The sequence below is a fragment of the Pelophylax lessonae genome (assembly GCF_965119305.1).
Source record: "Pelophylax lessonae genome assembly, chromosome: 2".
NCBI lineage: Eukaryota > Metazoa > Chordata > Amphibia > Anura > Ranidae > Pelophylax > Pelophylax lessonae.
The window spans coordinates 333,432,354-333,446,333 of record NC_138769.1 but is presented as its reverse complement, the minus strand read 5'-3'; the positions used below and the strand labels follow the sequence as shown (position 1 = coordinate 333,446,333).

The 13,980-nt window shown below is 48.2% G+C and overlaps 1 protein-coding gene across 2 annotated transcripts in view; it reads right to left on the bottom strand.

Moving 5' to 3' along the window:
• The window catches only part of ZMYM4 (zinc finger MYM-type containing 4), a 209,673-nt gene that overhangs the window by 138,244 nt on the left and 57,449 nt on the right, over positions 1 to 13,980 (bottom strand). The gene's annotated exons all lie outside the window — the stretch shown is intronic.

The window sequence follows — 13,980 nt, the reverse complement described above, 5'->3', positions numbered from 1 at the left end:
AACGCCTGAAAAGTAGTGTGGGAAAATCTCCTTGGCATATTCTGGAGTGGATGTGTAAAAAATTGTTTGCTGTTCCTTTAAATATTGATATAACATGTGATAATTGCTAAGCGAACCACCAAAAACAAATGTTTATACAAAGAATAGGTAACTACCAAACATAGAATTGAATAAAATATCAATAAATCATTAAACTCAAAGCCCATAGGATCCTCTCAGGTCATGTATGAAACAAAGGATATATAGTCCAACATAATGTGTCAGATAAAGTGCTCAGTGCTATGTATAAGCATCCACTTTAAAAAAGGTGCTCCAAAAAGTGCTCCTTTAAAAAAGGAGCCTATTACCAGATAGTAAACATCTCCATTACAGAGATCAAACAAGTCTGCAAGTAATCTCCACATTAGAAGCTTCAATGGTACGGTGTTGCTGCTGTGATGTGATCACTGCTGGAAAAGGACTAGGGCTGCAACTAACAATTATTTTCATAGTTGGTTTGATTAATCGGATAATAACCTTCAAAAAAGTGTGGTGTATAATTTAGTTAATTTGTAAAGTTAAAAAAAAAAAAAGTAAAATGGATTTTATGGTAAGTCAAAAAATGATTTTTTGTAAAATCTTATCGTAAAATTCCTTTCTCTGAGTCCTCTGACAGTCGCCGTCCCTCATATAGTCTTTACCAACGGGTATTGACCTCTTATCCATAGGAGCAAGCTAGGCATAAGACTTGTTAAAAAAAACAAAACAATTTGCATAGACACACCTGTAGGGGGCTGTCCCACTGGTCCAATACCCCCCTGCTATCAGCATTCCTAACTCAGTTTGGTAGCAAGCAGTATATAGTCCAAAAAACCCCAAAAGAGGGGCGGGGGCGGCGACTGTCAGAGGACTCAGAGAAAGGAATTTTACGGTAAGATTTTACAAAAATTCAGTTCTCTTACGTCCTCTGACAGTCGCCGCTCCTCATATAGTCTTCACCAATGGGATGTCCCAAAGCAGTGTAGACATGAGGGGTGGGAAGCGCAACCATCACAAAGGCAACGCAGCACCCAGCTCAGAGAAAGGAACCTTATCTGAACCAGAAAGGTAAAAACTCTGGGAAACGAGAAAACTCAACAGGAGCAACAAACCCAGGAAAGCAAATCAAACAAAGGGGGAAAACAACGCCAACAGACAGGGACAGGTAAACGCCATGTCCCCCTCAAAGCACGGCCGCGCACAGGACTTTGCGGCCAAAGGAGGCATCTGTCGATGCCAAAACGATCAAGTCGCTGCCTTGCACACCTGGGCCACCGAAGCCTGATGTCGGAAAGCCCAGGACGCACTCACCGCTCTGGTAGAGTGCGCCATTACAGGGAAGGGCAGCATCCGTTCCCCAATTCAGTAGGCCTGTACAATCGTCTGTCTGATCCATTTTGAAATGGTTGCCGCAGACGCAGCCATACCCTTCCGAGGGCCCTCGGGAAGGATGAAGAGAGAATCCGACTTCCTGAAGGTTTCAGTAGACGCCAGGTACACCCTGATCGCCCGGACTACATCCAAGGAATGCAAAGCAAACTCCTTAGGATGCTTAGGATTCGCACACAGCGAAGGAAAGACAATATCCTCGTTAAGGTGAAAATCTGAAACAACCTTAGGAAGGAAAGATTGGTTAGGTCGCAAGACCACCTCATCCCTATGAAACACCAGGTATGGGGAGCGGCAAGACAGAGCCGCCAACTACGACACTCTGCGGGCAGATGTGATCGCCACCAGAAAGGCAACCTTTCGTGACAGCACAGGCAGAGGAATCTCCCTGATGTTCTCAAAGGGAGGACGTTGCAAAACGGACAGGACCAAATTCAAGTCCCAAGGAGGTAAAGGCGCTCTCCGAGGAGCCAAATGACGCACTACTTGAACAAAGGTCCGTATTCGAGAGTTTGACGCCAAGGGGTGCTGGAAAAGGATTGCCAGTGCAGACAACTGACCCTTAATCGTGGTCAGCGCAAGACGCTGGTCCACACCAGATTGCAGGAAGGCCAACACCCTCGCTACTGAAAAACAGTGAGGATAGACGCCCTTGGACTCACACCAGGCAAAATAAACCTTCCAGGTACGGTAATAGATCTTACCGGACGAATCCTTCCTAGCCTTGAGCAGGGTAGGAATGACCGCCGACGAGAGACCCTGATCTCTCAGGACCTGGCTTTCAACAGCCACGCCATTAAAGCCAGCGACTGTAAAGCAGGATGGAAGATCGGCCCCTGAGACAGTAGATCGTCTCGTAACGGGAGCCGCCATGGAGGCTCAACGACCAGTTGCATGATGTCCGCATACCAAGACCGGCGCGGCCAGTCCGGGGCCACCAGAATCACCAACTTCGGTTCCGAGACTAACCTGCGAAGGAACCTGGACAACAACTGAATCGGGGGGGGGGGGGGGAGGAGGAGGCATAGATCAGGCGATACTGATTCCAAGACACCACCAGCGCATCCTAGGCCTCTGCCAGAGGATCGCGCGTTCTTGCCACGAATCTTCCCACCTTGTTGTTTAGCCGAGACGCGAACAGATCCACATCCAGGGATCCCTAAGAAAAGGTACACACCAGGGGGGGTGTGGCCGAGGGTTTTTGGAAAAAGACTGTCAAAAACCGATATCTGGCCCTTGATGGTACTCAAGGCCAATTTCTGTTCAATCCCCCCGTTGAAGGTTAAGAGCCGATCCACCGAGAAGGAACGAGGATAAACCCCAAAAGACTCACACCACGAAATGTACGTCTTCCACGTACCATGGAAGATCTTCCTAGAAGTAGATTTCCTAGCTGTTCTAGCTTTCAACAGCGTAGAGACAAACCTCCATCCTTCAGCACCTGGGGTTCAACAGCCAAGCCTTCAGCGACTGTAAAGCAGGATGGAAGATTGGTCCTTGGGACAGCAGATTCTCCCTAAGAGGAAATCCCCAAGGAGTATTGGAGATCAGACGTACCAGAGCGAGGCCAGTCTGGAGCCACTAAGATGACTGGAATCCCTTCTGCCTGGATCCTGCACAGGAGTCGTTGCAGAAGTTTCAGAGGCTGGAACGAATTGGGTCAGCCCACCATAGAATGCCGGCTACACCCCTGAAGACTAATTGACCAATGAGTCAGACAGTCTGATCGCTCCAAGTTTCAGTACATTAATCGTCAGTCTGGACTCTGCCAGAGTCCGGACCCTCCGAGCACGTCTGTGCCGAGGACGCCTTGGCACCCGGACAGGCTGACATCCATGGTGACAACCGTCCAGTACAGAGGGAGAAAGGATTTTCCCTGTCAAAGTGCCAGAGAACTAAGCCACCTCTAGAGACCATGGATCCTGTCCCATTTTACCAGAATCTCTTTACCAGAGATCTTGTGTGGAACTGTGTAAACAGACCACCTCAAGGGTGGACACCATCAGGCCAAGCACCCGCATGCAAGCCCGGAGGGATGATCGTCTGGAGTTTTTCCAGAGGAAGAAACACTCCAGCTGAGGCCAAGTCCCGAGTCAAACCCAGATAGTGCAGTTTTTGAGGATAGAACTAAAGCAGACCTCCTGAAGGTTCAGAATCCAACCAAACTTCCTCAGAGTTGGCAGAGCAATCTCCAGTTCGCCATCAGAGCAGTCAGCGACCAGATCAGGGACCCTTTCGTACCCTGGCTCAGCTGGATCAGATTGTCTATAGATTGTGGGTTCTTATCCCATTTGACCAGAATTTCTCTTTGCAGAGATCCCGTGTGGAACTGTGCAAACGGAAATGTCTCGAAGGCAGACACCATCAGGCCCAGCACCTGCACGCAAGTACAAAGGGAAGGACGTCTGCTAGACAACAGAATTTGCTTCCTGCAGTTTCTGGAGTTTTTCCAGCAGAAGGAACACTCTGGCTAAAGCTGAGTCCAGAGTCCGAGTCAGACCCAGATAGTCCAGATTTGTGGACGGAACCAAAGCAGAATTTTGAAGATTCAGAATCCAACCAAACTTCCTCAGAGTTCACAGAGTAATCTCCAAGTTGTCCACCAGAAAAAGTCAGGGACTCGGCTCGCAACAGAAGATTGTGCAGGTACCCCAGTACCGCAATTCCCCGCTGACTCAAACAATGCCAGCACCAGAGGCAAAACTCTTATGAAGATCCCAGGAGCGGAAGTGAGACTAAGGTCAAACGCCACAAACTGATAATACTCCCCCAAGCACGGCAAAACTGAGGAAACGCTGGTGACCGGCATTTATTAGAATGTGCAGGTAGTCGTCCTTCATGTCAATAGAAGCAAGAAGAAATCCGAGGTAGGGACGCCACTACTGTAATAATAGATTCCATGCGGAACTTCTGTACTCGCACAAAGCGGTTTAGCTCCTTGAGCTCCACAATTGGACGTACCTTGCCTTCCTTCCTGGGGACTATAAAGAGGTTTGGTAAAAACCCTTGAAAACGTTCCCAAGTCGAAACAATCACCCTTGAAGTAACAAGTTTTTGCATTGCCCCAAAGAGAAGTGCGAAAGGACCCGCCGGTCCTGGTTGGATTTTTGCTTGCCCGCCCAGGGCTTCCTCTGACCACCCTGGCCTTTAAAGGGTTCCCCTTGTCCCTGCCTTAAAGGCACGAAAGGACCCCTGATCTGGTTTAAAGGAAGGCCCCTGCTTACTGCAGAATGACTTACCCTTGGTATTCTGGGGCAGCAGAGTGCTCTTACCCCCAGTAACCCCCTTAACCAACTCGTCCAGGGATTCCCCAAAAAGACGATTTCCCACATAAGGGACGTCAGACACCGTATTCCTGGAAGACTGGTCAGCCGACCAGCTCTTCAGCCACATCAAACGACGGAGCAGCACCGTGACGCCAGACAGCCGAATCCACCTTGGACGCTAAAGTCGCACAAGCAGCAGGAAGGTGAAGATTCAGGAGTACCTGAATCATTCACCAAGGATGGGGGAAATTTGCAGTCCTGGGACTCCATGAGAAAAGCGCTGTCGCTGGCCCTTTAAGACGCGACCGCAGCGACCCACCGCAATACACCGTAATAAGGATTACACTAGGGTACCCCCCTGAGGTGAAAACAGAAGAATATTCCCCAAACCAGCAAAAAAGCACCCCCAGAAGTGTTACCACGCTACTGGAACAATCTCTGCATACAGAAAGGGAAATGAGGTCATCCGCAAGAGACTAAACAGGAAGCTGACTAAGGGAAAATGGTTGCCAATGCATCTGAATGGGAGGCTCCGGGAAAATGGCTGCCGAACATGTGCAGTGAAAAACACCTTGCCACACACAAGATGGCGCCTGAAGGCGCCAAAAAACTACATAGAGAGCTGCAGAAGGTACCCACAGTGAGGCCAGAGCAGCTGCCCACACCCAAAATGGCGGACCCGCGGTTTTTTGCACCACAGCGGGCCGCACCGCCATGTCTGCACCCCCAAACACACCGACAAGTGAACAGGGATAGGGACCCCCACAAACATTAAATGCGCCAAGGGGCCCCCGCAGGGACCAGGCGGGATGCGAGCCCCAGACACAGACATGAGGGGAGAGCACAGACGTTAGCAGGCTGTCATCCCCAAACAGAGGCCCCACACAGAAGTTACTTACCGCTCCAAACTGCGTGGGCGCCTCAATAGCATGGGAACCCCCCACCCCAGGCGGCGGGGGGCCGGCAGCCGAAATAGGATGCGTCGCACAATCAAAATACCGCATGTTGAGGCATCCCGGCGAGGTAGCCACCTCGCAGGCTGGTGCCCCTGAGGACAGGGGCAGGTCATTTGCTAGGCCAAGGTGCACTCATAGCCCGCTAAACGCTCGATGGTGGGCTGGGATTCCCTAAGATCCTCTGTCCTGGAATACCAGGATGACCAGTGCGATTCCCAGCTCCGCAACGTTGTAGTCTTCCGAAGATCCGACTAAGCGCGGACAAATAAAAAGCTAGTAGTGCAAAGAAAAAATACTTTTACAGCAAATAAAAATAAGAAAAAACAGAAGAAAGGCTGAGACATGTAGCCCCAGCACAGGGAAGCCCATCTTACTCCTAACTAGGCAGAAGACAAACTGAGTTGGGAAGGCTGATAGCAGGGGGGTATTGGACCAAAGGGACAGCCCCCTACAGGTGTGTCTATGTAAATTGCTTTGTTTTAACAAGTCTTATGCCTAGCTTGCTCCTGTGGATAAGAGGTCAATACCCATTGGTGAAGACTGTATGAATGGCATAGACCTCTAACTTTAAACTGGTAATCTGTAGAAAGTTTTAAAGCGTCGCCTAGGGAGATTTTTAAGTACCAATATTTGTCGCCATTCCACAAATTTGAAGAATGATATGCTGGGTATCTAAATACTCGGCATAACATTATTATCTTTCATATCACAGAAAAAAATTGGGCTAACTTTACGGTTTTCCCATTTCATTCAAAAATAGTGTGTTTTTTATAAAACAAATTGTGTTTGTAAGATCGCTGCGCAAATATGTTGTGACAAATTATTGCAACGACCTCCATTTTATTCTCCAGGGTCTCTGCTAAAAAGAAAAAAATATGTTTGGGGGTTCCAAGTAATTTTCTAGCAAAAAAATGGAATTTTGTACTTCTTGTAGAATCCTTTTCGCTGAAGTTCATCGACAGACGCAGCTCCATATCTTCTTAGACCATTGGGTTATGCTCCTCCAATCAGGAATAGGCACTAGGCAGGAAAAAGCTTTACCACGCCTATGGGGACTGTCCCAGCAGGTAAAACCCCACACACACTGCTACAGCAGCCAGTTTCGTTGCAAGCAGTATTTAGAAGACCAAAAAAAAAAAAAAAAACCCACTCAGAAGCAGAGGGGCGGGTGCTGCGTCTGTCGAACTTCAGAGAAAAGGATTTTACGTTAAGTACATAAATCCAATTTTCTACATCGTTCATCGACAGACGCAGCTCCATATCTTGGGACCATTGGGATATCCCAAAGCACTATTTGAGGGGTGGGAAGACAATGCAAAAAAGAATAAAACTCACCAAAGACTAAACGTAGCCAACCAGGTAATATGGAGCTCAACCAGGAACAACTGGACCTCATCTAGCAAAAACACAACCTCAAAGAGAACAGAAAAGATTCTCTTTAAACAGCAGACTGCAAAACCTTGCGGCCAAAAGAAGCATCTGAAGATGCCAACACATCAAGTTTGTAGAATTTTGTGAACCTATGCATAGACGACCAAGTTGCCGCCTAGCAAACTACTGACGCCTGATGGCGAAAAGCCCAAGAAGAACTCAGCACTCTAGTAGAATGTGCCTTCACTGGGAAAGGAGGAACCTGACCCTTCAGTGAATAAACCTGAACTACCGTCTGCCTGATCTATCTGGATATGGTCGCTGCAGACGCAGCCAATCCTTTATGAGGTCCTTGGGTAAGGACAAAAAGAGCATCTGACTTTCTAAAAGACTCAGTGGCCTCCAGGTAAACCCTGATTGCCCGAACCACATCCAAAGAATGCAAGGCAAATTCCTTTGAATGTTTGGGCTTATAACAGAGTGAAGGCAGCACAAGGTCATCATTCAGATGATAATCAGAAACCACCTTCGGGAAAAAACATTAATTAGGTTGAAGTACCACTTTATCGCTGTGGACCACCAGATAAGGTGAGCGGCATGACAACGCCGCCAATTCAGATAATCTGCGAGTGATAGCCACCAAGAAAGCAACCTTCTGAGACAATGAAAGCAGAGAAACAGAGAAATCTCCCGAATGTTCTCAAAAGGAGGCTTTTGAAGAAGAACAGGCAACAGCAAATTGAGATCCCACAGCAGTAGCGGGGACCATCTCGGAGGCGCCATATGGCGCACTCCCTGTATGAAGGTACGAATCAAGGCATGCGTAGCTAACGGACGTTGCAATATATAGCCAAAGGCAACATTTAGCCTTTCATAGTGCCCAAAGCCAACCGCTGTTCAACCCCTTTCTGCAGGCAGGCCAAAACCCTAGCAATTGAAAACAAGCGAGGGTGCACCTTCAGCGATTCACACAATGAAATGTACGATTTCCACGTACGATGATATATCGTCCTGGAAGTTGACTTCCTAGCCTTCAAGAGCGTAGAAATCAGAGGCAGCAAGACCTCAACACCTGGCTTTCAACAGCCCTGCCGTTAAAGCCAGCGACTGTAAAGCATGATGGAAGATGGACCCTGAGACAGCGTCTCCAAGGAGTATCGGCGACCAACCTTACCACCAGTGCCTCTGTGGCGTTGGCCAGAGGATCTCGAGATCTGGCTATGAACCTCTGCACCTTCTTGAGACAAGAAGCAAACAGATCAACCTCGGGTGTCCCCCACCTGACACACAGGAGATGAAACCCCTTCAGGTGTAGGGACCAGACCCCTTGATCCACCACCTGACGACTCCGGTAATTCACTTGCCAGTTTTCCATAACTGGGATGTGCACAGCAGAGAGGGCTGGGACAAAATGTTCCGCCCAGGCCAAAATTTCAGCCACCTCCCTGGCCGCCATGACACTCTTGGTGCCCCCCCTGGTGATTGATGTAAGCCACAGCCTGGCAATGTCCGATTGAATCCAAATCGGACAATCTTGCAGACGAGTCTTCCAGTGGTTCAGACAAATTTTTATTGCTCTGAGCTCCAAAACATCAGTAGTTTGGACTCTTCTACTGTCCAGGTTCCCTGGGCACAGAACCTCCCCAGCATGCTGCCCCAGTCAGACAGGCTGGCGTCTGTGGTTACCACTGTCCAAAACTAGAGGAAGGACTTGCCCTGGCATAGTGCTGGAGAGTGAAGCCACCATAACAGTGCAGCTCTGGTGTTACAGCTCAACGGAATCAAATTGTCTAAAGACTTTGGATCCTTGTTCCATTTGACCAGAATCTCTTGTGTCAAAGGTCTGGTATGGAACGCAAATGGACCCGCCTCGAAGGTCGATCCCATCAGACCCAAGGCCCGCAAGCAAGTTCGAAGAGAGGGGAGGAGAGGACAGATTGTTTGCCAGCAACGACTGGATGTGGGGGTGTGCAAATATGCATCCTTGATATCTATGGAGGCCAAAAAGTGTCCCTGGTGTAGAGACGCCACTACTGTTCGAATGGATTCCATGCGAAACCTCTGTACCCGCACAAAGCGGTTCAGAGCCTTGAGATCCAGAATTGGATGCACTTTGCCCTCTTTTCTGGGCACAGTAAACAGGTTTGAATAAAACCCTTGAAAGTGTTCCTAAGAGGGAACTGGTACAATCACCCCTTGGGACGGCAGATCTTGTAGCGCCTCCCGTTGATCCCTTAACTGGTCTGGAGAGAGGTGCAGATTGGACGGGAAGAATCTGTCTGACGGACGAGACCGGCATTCGATCTTGTACCCTGATCAAATCAGTTTGTGAACCCATCTGTCCTGAATTAAGGAAGTCCAAGGTTCCAGAAAGAAGAAAAGATGCCCCCCCCCCAGAAGTGGTTGAGGGCACCCCTTCATGCAGATGAGGATTTGTCCGTAGACCCAGACTGGCCGGTCTTTAATTTACCTGACCATGGCTTCTTGGAATTCTCAGAAGACCTGAATGGCTTTCTTGCGACCCAGAGGTACGAAAAAAATGGATTTTTGTGAGAACTTACCATAAAATCCTTTTCTTTGAAGTTTATCGACAGACGTAGCTTCATATCGTCATGACTCAGGGTTTAGGGATGTAACGATAACAAAATCTCACGGTACGATACAATTTCGATATTGACCTCACGGTACGATATTTATTGCGATATTGTGGAAAAGCTCATGGTATTGTTAAATAGCTCATGATAGTGTTTGTGATGATAATAGCGAAAAAATACCGACATTTATTCTGCTTTTGCCAGTCAACAGGCAATTTATTGTTGTATTTATGGATGACAACATAAAACACTGATCACATAGTGCTTTTAAAGTGCAAGTTGTAGTCAGGAACATCAATATTCTGTATAGTAATATTTGGTTGCATAACTGATTCTTCTGTGCAATGTTCAAGTTAAGAAGCAGCTAGAACAATTGTAAACAAACAATAGGCAATTCCCTTTTAGGCTCCATGTACACGGGACGTTGTTTAAAGTCCCTTTGAATGCTGGAATTTTTAGGACGTTTGAAACGTCCGTTCGGTCGCGTTTGTACCCGCGTTTAGAAGCGTTCCTAGAGGTCAAAAAAATTATTCCCCTTTAAAATGGAAAAACGCGAACGCTAAACGCGGGTCATCACGTTTGAAACGCCGGGAAACACACGTTTGAACGCAAATAATTGCGTTCTAAAAACAGTCCCTGAACGCAACTGCCTGCAAATGACTAAACGACCTGGTGTACATGGACAGATAAGATAAAATGTAGATGGGTTAAGGGGCTTCTGAAAAAAACGCCCAACTGCTCCTAAACGGCCATTTCCAGCGTCCCGTGTACATGGAGCCTAAGTGCAAACAAAGATCAAGTTAAGTCAGGTTTAAATGTGCAAGGCAAATAAAGGCAGCCTTTTAAAACTGGTATTTAGGAACATAACAAACTTAAATAAAATAGTCAGTCAAAAAGCCTTTAAAAAAAACACTGACCTATCATTTAGCTTATGTTCACGTTTTTCATCAGAAAGATCAAAATATCTACATTGAAAAAAAACAGTAAAAAAAATCCTTAAATTCTGGTCTATGTAGTTAACAATGATTTGTTCCGTGGGACTGTGTTTATTCCTCTTGCTTTTTGACGGACACCTGTCCTTTTAATATTGTAACCCAACCACAACGATATCGAGACACGACCACGACGATACGATATCGCGATATCTTCGATATCGTTACATCCCTAATAGGGTTATGCTCCTCTTTCCAGGAATAGGCACTAAGCAGGGAAAAAAAAAAAAACAAGCCTATGGGTCTGTCCCTGCAGGCATAACCCCTCAGACTCTGCTATCAAACAGTTTAGTTGCAGGCAGTGTTTAGAAGACAAAAAAGCCCATACCTCAGAAGTATAAGGTGCTGCGTCTGTCGAACTTCAGAGAAAGGGATTTTAAAGTTCTTACAAAAATCTAGTTTTGTCTATTGTTCATCGACAGGCGAAGCTCGTTATCTTCATGACTCCTAGGGATGTCCGAAGGCAGTATAATCATGGGGGGTGGGAAACCACGCAGAAACAAAAAGTCCCCAATGTTTAAACTGCCAGCCAGGTAACATGGAGCTCAACCAGGAACAACTGGAGCTCACCCAGAAAAAAATTAAACCCGAGAAACTAAACAGTTCTCTTTTAAACTGCAGCCTGCAAAACCTTGCGGCCAAAAGAAGCATCCGCGGATGCCAACACATCTACCTTGTAGAATTTTGTGAACGTATGTATAGACGACCAAGTTGCTGCTTTGCAAACTTGTAGCACCGACGTCTGATGGCAAAAAGCCCAGGAGGCACTCAGCGCTCTCATAGAATGAGCCTTCACTGGGAAAGGAGGAACCAGACCCCTCAGTGAATAGGCCTGTACCACCGGCTGCCTAATCCATCTGGAAATGGTCACAGCAGACGCAGCCAATCTCTTATGAGGTCCATCAGTAAGGACAAAAAGAGCGTCTGATTTTCTAAAGGACTCCGTGGTCTTTTGGCCTTTGATAGTACCCAAAGACAACCGCTGTTCAACCCCTTTCTGCAAAAAAGGCCAAAACCCTAGCGATCGAAAACAAGCGAGGGTGCACCTTCAGCGAATTCACACCATGAAATGTACGATTTCCACGTACGATGGTAGATCTTCCTGGAAGTTGACTTCCTAGCCTTCAAGAGTGTAGGAATCGCAGTCAGAATGACCCCTATTCTCTCAACACATGACTTTCAACAGCCATGCCGTTAAAGCCAGCTACTGTAAAGCAGGATGGAAGATCGGACCTTAAGACAGCAGATCTTCCCTGAGAGGAAGTCTCCAAGGGGTATCGGCAACCAGCCTTAACAGGTCTGCCTACCAAGACCGGCGAGGCCAGTCTGGAGCCACCAGAATGGCCGGAATGTTTTCCCCCTGTATCTGTATCCTGCGCAGAAGCCTCTGCAGGAATTTCAATGGCAGAAATGCATAAATCAGCCGATACCGACCCCCACGAGCCACCAGTGCGTCTGTGGCATCGGCCAGAGGATCTCGAGACCTGGCTACGAATCTCTGCACCTTCTTGTCGAGGCGAGAGGCAAACCGATCGACCTCGGGAGTCCCCCTCCGAACACACAGGAGGCAGAACATCTTCAGGTGTAGGGACCACTCCCCTTGATCCAACACCTGACCAATCAGGAAATCCGCCTGCCAGTTTTCCACTCCTGGAATGTGTACAGCAGAGAGCTGGAACAAAGCTTTCTGCCCAGGCCAGAATCTCAGCAACCTCCTTGGCCGCCAAGACACTCTTGGTGCCCCCCTGGTGATTGATGTAAGCCACAGCCGTGTCGTTGTCCGATTCAATCTGAACTGGACAACCTTGCAGATGAGTCGTCCAATGACTCAGACAAAGCTTTATCGCTCTGAGCGTGAAAATATTTATCTGATTATCATCGGATATTTATCGTCCAGGTACCCTGGGCACAGAGCTTTCCCAGCACCCCAGCTTTCCCGACAGGCTGGTGCCCGTGGTCACCACCATTCAAAACAGAAGGAAGGACTTGCCCTGGCACAGTCCTGGGGACTGAATCCACCACAACAGAGCAGATTTTGTGCTGTGGCTCAACCGAATCACAGAATCAAAAGGACTTTGGATTCCCGTTCCATTTTCCACAAGAATCTTCCTTTGTAAAGGGCCTTGAATGGAACTGAGCAAACGGAACCGCCTCGAAGGTCGATACCATCAGACCCAAGGCTCGCATGCCAACTCTTAGAGAGGACAGATTGTTGTCCAACAAAAACTAAATCGCCCCCCCTGCAACTTTTCCGGGGGGGGGGGGGGAAGAAAAACCCTTGCCAAGGCTGAATCCAGAGTCAAGCCCAGACAATCCAGTCTCAGAACCGGAGTCAGTGCAGATTTCTTGAAATTGGATGTTCCAACCAAACTCCTGCAGAGTTCTGGCCGTGATCACCAGATCCCCCAACATCACAAACTTTCCCTGTTACAGCTAAGACCGAAGTCCCAGCAGGGAGCTAGGTCCTATTCCTAACACTAAGCAGAACAAACTGTTTGATAAGAGTCTGAGGGGTTATGCCTGCAGGGACAGCCAACATAAATGTGGTTAAGTTTTTTTTCCTGCCTAGTGCCTATTCCTGGAAGGAGGAGTACAACCCTATGAGTCATGAAGGAGCTGCGTCTGTCGCTGAACGATAAAGTACTTTTCCCCTCTATGAGACCCTTAATGATGTCATCCAGGGAAGCTCCAAACAGGCGATCTCCTAGGAAGGGGAGATCAGATAAGGTCTTTTAGGAAGTCTGGTCTGCAGACCAGCATTTAAGCCAAAGCCAAATAATACCACTGCTGAAACAGACAGCCTCGCAAAGAGGCATCGTAGACAAACTGCAGCCCCTGGACCAACTGGTCCGCCAGCTCAGCAAAGGTAGGGGGAACCTGCTCCCCCTACAGTTCCCCACATAAAAGCTTGGCCCACTCGGTCAGAGTTTGCGACACCAGGGCAATAGTAAAAACCAGCCTAAGTGCCGAAGCAGCCACAGTGTACATATGGCGGGCCACAGCATCCGCTTTTCTGTAAGCCAGGTCCTTAAAGGCCAGGGACTCTTCAACTGGAATCATGGTTGCTTATTTTAAACCTAGAAACCGGAGAGTCCAGTCCTGCCCTCATAGGCAGATGAGGGGCGACGTGTCGCAGGAAACACCAAGAGGGGAGGGAACGCTGCATAAGGAGGAGAATCCGGGGGTCCGACCACCCCATGGAGGGACCCACGTCCACCCCAAAACCCTCTAGGGGTTAGAGGTGGTACAGCTACTTACCATACCAGGAACAGGGTGGGCCCTGCCTGACAATCTCCTATCGAAATGGGGGCTGTCGGCCAGGAGGAACGCTGCGATTCAGGTGGAGACCAGGTCGTATGCGACCTTGCAAGACCTTTAACTCGCAGGCCAGGCC